We start from the raw sequence: 6,175 nt of genomic DNA, 5'->3' as shown, positions 1-6,175 counted from the left end.
TTATTATAATTAAATAGACTTGTATATTGCCAATTTTTATGTATTACAAACACGAACAAGAGGAACTTTTTTATATCATTGCTCAACGCATTTTTTGCATATACAGGGTGTTACCATTGTGCATTTTTCGCAAGCATATTTCTTCTATTTATTATTATTTCTATAATTCTTATAACTATAAGAATATGTAAAAATTATAATTCTTATAATTAATAGTATTTCTTCTAAGAACGTGTACTGTCTTGATTGTTTTGACATTTTTATGGGTAAAAACTAACAGTTAATTAGAAATGAAGTAAAGTTATCAAAATAAAATATAAGCTACTTACCAAAACATTTAGTTTTTGTCACTTTTCTGCAGCAAAAATGTCAATCTAAAATTTTAGGTACTTTCTTGAAATTTGAATTCACAATTATTCTGATTGAACTTACTATGCAACAGTCTTTGCAGAAATATGCAACTCATCGAATGGAGTGCGTTGAACACGTATTTCATCGTCATTTCTGATCTGATAACCTTATAAGGCAATAAATTGTTCGCCAGGTAAATGAATAGGTATACGGTAGGAATAGGTATACGGCAAGTATTATTCGAAGCAAACAAAATACAAAAAAATATAATAGTAGAACACTAACTGTATATAATTGTTAGAAAAAATCATGATGTCAAATGTGCAAAAACGATATAACTGCATTTTTGATGCAAAAGTTCTTTAACGGTCATTTGACCAGTTATGGTATGTTTAGTGTTAAATTTGTATTTCTCAGATATTTCTATCATCTTAGAATAACAAAATTAAGCAATTTTCCTGATTGGATAGTTATGATGCAAAAAATAACAATTGTTCAGCCTTCTTTGGCGATATTGAGTCACTCTTCGACTCCGAGAACAATTGCTCACTGTTGTCAATATTTTTTTCCTATTAATTAAAAAAGCTATCCATTAGAAGATCAGTTAAAAAGCTCTTTAATTTTTCTTAGTATGCAATTAAAATTAAACTGCAACTGAACTATGCAATTACAATTATTATTCTAAATCTCGTAATAAATATATTTTAACGATGAAACAATTAATTGATGAATAATATCAATTGGAGGTACAGTCAAACCCCATATAATGAACCTTCAAGGGACCGAAAGGTTGGTTCACTATAACCGTATTGCTCCCTTTTAGTTCACATTATTAAAATAAATGACCAATTTAAAAAAATACAAAAATGATAAAACAATATATAGTAACAAAAAATGTGTTAACTTTTATTTTTTTATTTTATTCCTCTTGCATACAAGAAATTTAGGGATGTGAAATTTAGATAAAAGAAGCAAACAAGAAAAATGCTTATGGCTACATTCCACCCAATAGATGGTTTTAAAAGTTGATATATTTATTTTATGTAAAAATCACCAATATCCTCTCTTTTGGTTCACTAAATATCCACAAGAAATAATATTTGTGTATAGCAAGGCACGGGAGCAAACATTTCGTTCACTATATCCGGGAGATCACTATAAACCGTGTTCACTATAGCGGGGTTTGACTGTATATAAAATCACAGAAAGAGAAAAGAATGCATTCACTGTATACATCTCTTTTGATTTTCATTATGAACGAAACATTCATGTGTATTTTTTGAGGTGCTGTTCATTTATTAGAGTTCATATTTTTATAAAACTAATTTTTGATGGTGACATGTTTCTATTGAGCATAAACAAGTGACTTAACACACATTCTTTAAAAAAAAAGAGTGCCAAATTGTTATATCAACGAATTCATTGTGCCTATCTTAAATTAATAGCAATTCTTTTTTATTCAAATGATCGAAACAGGTGTTGTAAAGTCATGGTGCGTAGCGTTTTTAAAAAGTGCTGGAAGGTGTTAATTTTCTTTTTTTAAAAGCCCTTAAAGGTGCTTTTTTTCGTTAGGTGTTTTAAAAAGTGCTTAATTTTCTCTTTTCAAAAATTTTTTGAGATTTTTTTCGTTACCGTGTCAATTTTCGCCACGTATTATGCAAAAGCATGCTTTTCACGTTGTTCTATTCAATGTTTTCACAATTCATTCGACCACAATCTACTTCGGCGTATATGGTCCATAGTGTATGAAAGTGCCAAACATTTTCTGAGTTTGATGAAGTACATGGGAGTTTACATGTGCGTCTACTTAGTTGGGTTCTGTGAGATTATTGCTCTCTTATGTGCAACTTTGCTGCATTTTGCAAGATATTCTCCATTTCAGGCTTCATTTTCCACCTTCTGATATCCAAACGAAAAATCTCTTGTTTATTTTATAATGGCTAATATAATCGGGAAAAGAGTTTTTTGTCAGAAACTAGTTATTTTATCATGACCATGTAAAGTCTTTTAATATTATTTTGCATTTTGTTATTGTATATAGTGTTTAAAAATGTTTTTTGAGTGCTTAAAAGGTGCTTATTTTTTGTGCTAAAGGTGCTTATGATTTGGCTACGCACCCTGACAGTGTATTGCAGGTTTTACTGAAATGAAATGATGACTATGGAATTTTAGTTTAACATGGAACTGTCAAAGTAACTGTACTTTTTGTACCTAAGAATGAAAATATTCCGTTTTCCTAATGGATAAACAACTGTGAAAAATTGGAGAAAAAAAATTCGTAAAAGACATAGAAACAAAAGTTTTTTTCATTTTCCAACAACTTTAAGCATTTATTGTGTAAAACTGGATAAGTTAAAATCTTATGTAGATATATATTTTATTCATTTGCATTTCATATGAACAAACATTTAAATTTAAAACAGAAAGTATTACTATTTTTCCTTAAATATTTACTATACTTAACAATAATTATGTAGTTTAAATTCGCATATAATAATGGAGAAGAGATGAATTAGTGAACAAAGTGCAAAAAAAAAAGAAAATCACGTTAAAAAACTTTTTCGTTTTAATGATACATTTTCCTGTACCAGGACTCAAACTTAATAGTTCTCAAATTAGCTAATTAATTTGTGCAAACGATATTTTAAGTTACAAAATCTGGCATCTACTTTCTTTGAATAAACATACTTTTTTTCAAGGGATGTACCCACAATCGAATTTAAATGAATGACTTTTTCGAAATTTGATTTCTCAGAAACTATTCGAATAATTTTGCTCAAATTTTGTATTCAGCTATTTAAAGTTACATTCTTTAAATTAATGAAAAAATTATTTGCCTTGCAATTAAAATTTTATTTTGGATTATTATTAAATGAATTATCCCCATGGCAGAATCACGGCGACATTGTCACAGAACATTACGGAGTTCTTGCAGAAAAGATTTTTCCTTTGAAAAGTAAAAAAAGAAACAAATTCTACGGAAATTCACATGTAATATTTGAATCATGCATTTAGAGAATTACTTTTTGACACGCTCAATTTACCCCGATAGTATCGTAAATCGATGTAATGTTTCAATAGTACTTTTGGCAGTTATTGATAGTGATTTTCGCGTGGATTATATTTTTTAATATATTTCAAACAATGTGGACATTTTGAATCCTGAATTTCAGTATTTACTTTTTAATGCACTAATTCTATAGAATTTCTTGGCAGTTATTTACTATTAGTTTTTAAATCTGTTATTTTTTATATCATATTATTTATTACAACAACCTAATCTCGAAACGAAACACACGTTTGAGGAGTTGATCTTTTTTTCGGCAATGACTACTATACATTTCATTTTTTTATTTTTTTTTATTGCATGTATTTTATATCGTATTCACACCTTTTATCTGATTTAATTCATGCCTTTTGCCTGATTTTATTCATGCCTTTTACCTGATTTTATTCATACCTTTTATCTGATTCTATTTGCAAACCTATACCATTTTATCAGTTATAATTGTACGACAAATAAAGTGGTGCATGTACTTTGCTTTTTTACCATACTGTGTGGCGGCGCATGTCCTCTTTTGGACTTTGTGCCACTAAACCCTACATTCAATTCAATTCCCTCAACAAAATGCGAGAATATCACCCATAATATTGGAATAAAAAATTATTACATTGTTCAATTAAAAAAAATTTTGTAATTTTTCTTTTGTAAGCATAGCGCTTTTGTTATTTTGAATGAATAGCATATATATTTGTTATTATTGAAAGTATCTTGCAGAAAGATATTAGTGATAGAGGATTTTGTCGCAGATAGTTCAAAAAAATTCTGCTACAGGGATGATTATTACAAATTATTTTCATGGAATGATCTTTGGCTAAATAAATTTCATAATTGTGTGCAAAAATGTTTAAATTCCTTAAGAGTTCTCGAGTTGATGCGAAAAGTGCAAAAAGTTAAATAAACATTAAGCGTTCCAAACTCCGGACTAAATTAGTGGGACCCTATGTTCCAGATTGCAGCTATATTTTAAGGGCGAAAAAGTGTATGTTTATTCATACTTTCGAACCTTTATGATTGAGTCCTAGACTGTGAAGATCCGATCATTTGATAAAAAGTTTTTCTGTGTGTTTTTTTTTTCCGCACTGTACATGCTTATGCTTAACATTACTACTTGAGATTTTATATTTCTACGTTATTAATTAAAATATGTTTGTCTACTTTTAATTAAAAGCAGTCCTATTGTGCCTGCATTGTTTTCTGTAAATAGCTTTAAAATGTATGTTTTATAATGAAAGTTCATTGTAGATCTTCCTCCAGTAAGAAATGCTTGACACTATGACCGTTGTTCAGCCATGCTTATTGCTAATGTTATACAGTCAAACCGTATAGTGAACCTTCAAGGGACCGAAGTTTCGGCTCACTATAACCGGAATTTCACTATATCTGTTCCGCAAGCAATTTTAAATCATGGTTCCAAACTTCCCTATTATTATACGGCATTATTTAAATAAATGACAAATAAAATAAAATACAGAAATGACTGAAAAATAATGCGTTGTAACAAAAATCTGTTAACTTTTCTTTTTTATTTCTCTTCGACTTGCGTAAAAAAAAAAACTTTTTAATCTTTATCTGATGTACTATCCTCAACATCAAATACGGAAACACTCTTCCCAGCTCTCCAAAAAATTTTCCTTAATTTATGTTATTCCGCTTTTTAAACCTGTCTAACCTGCCATTCGATCGCATAAAAGTAGTCGCACCTAATCGCTTAGTAAATTCATCGGCTTTGACTTGAAGCATTTGTCCAGATACTGGACCAATTCAATAATGAAGCAAACAAGAAAAAATGCCTATTGCTACAGTCCATGCTATAGATGGTTTTAAAAAATCGGTGTATGTAGTATTTATTTTGATGTAGAAATTTAAAATTATTACAAAAAAATGATGAAAATAAATCAGTCTGAGACAAAAAATAGTTCATTATATCAAATTTCCTCTCTTATTTTGGTTCACTACACCCACAAAAAATAGCATTACAAGTGTGTAGAAGGCACGGAAGCGAACATTTCGTTCACTACATCCAAAAGTTCAGTATATTTATGACCGTCGTTGAACAGCCGACCCAATTTTGGGTTGACGATTACTAATGTTCAACGCCGAAGCTTCGTATTTTTGAACTAATCCAGCAGACAAGGAAACTCTTGCAATAGTACCCCCAGAGGTATTGATTTGTTATGGGAACATAGGGGACTTTGTGACTCGACAGATTTAACGTGCATCAGTCACCATTTACTACACGGGGAGTCTTCGGCCAGCCTGGGATCAAACTCTTGGGCATGGGCCCAGTGCCCTACCAAACAGACTATCCCGGCCTTAAAGTTCATTACAGCAGGATTTGACTGTACTATACCTATAATATTCTGCATTTCAATTCCATCATTTTAATACATGTATTGCGCACACTGGAATCTTCAGACAGGTCGCATCACCTGCAGTGCGTCAAAAGTGTGTATTGTATAAAGGGATTTTCAATTAGGTCTGCAAATACTAGACTATTTAAAAAAAAGAAATAGACCCTGTGGTTAAATAGTAGTCTATCATATTGTATCTGAGTTCTTTTCGAGTAAACATAACCAATGAATTTTGAGTAAACATAAAGTTATTAGTATATCTTGAGGAATGCTGTCAATCCCTAGAGTGAACGGAAGCAGGTGTTTAAACAGTTTGTATATTTGGTTTATAAATTAAGAATATCTATACAGGGTCAGTCAAGACGGCAAAACTTAACTGGGTGCTACAACATATGTATACAAGTAATGT

Source organism: Parasteatoda tepidariorum, chromosome 5, assembly GCF_043381705.1.
Source record: "Parasteatoda tepidariorum isolate YZ-2023 chromosome 5, CAS_Ptep_4.0, whole genome shotgun sequence".
Taxonomy (NCBI): Eukaryota; Metazoa; Arthropoda; class Arachnida; order Araneae; family Theridiidae; genus Parasteatoda; species Parasteatoda tepidariorum.
Note: the sequence above shows the minus strand (reverse complement) of the source record.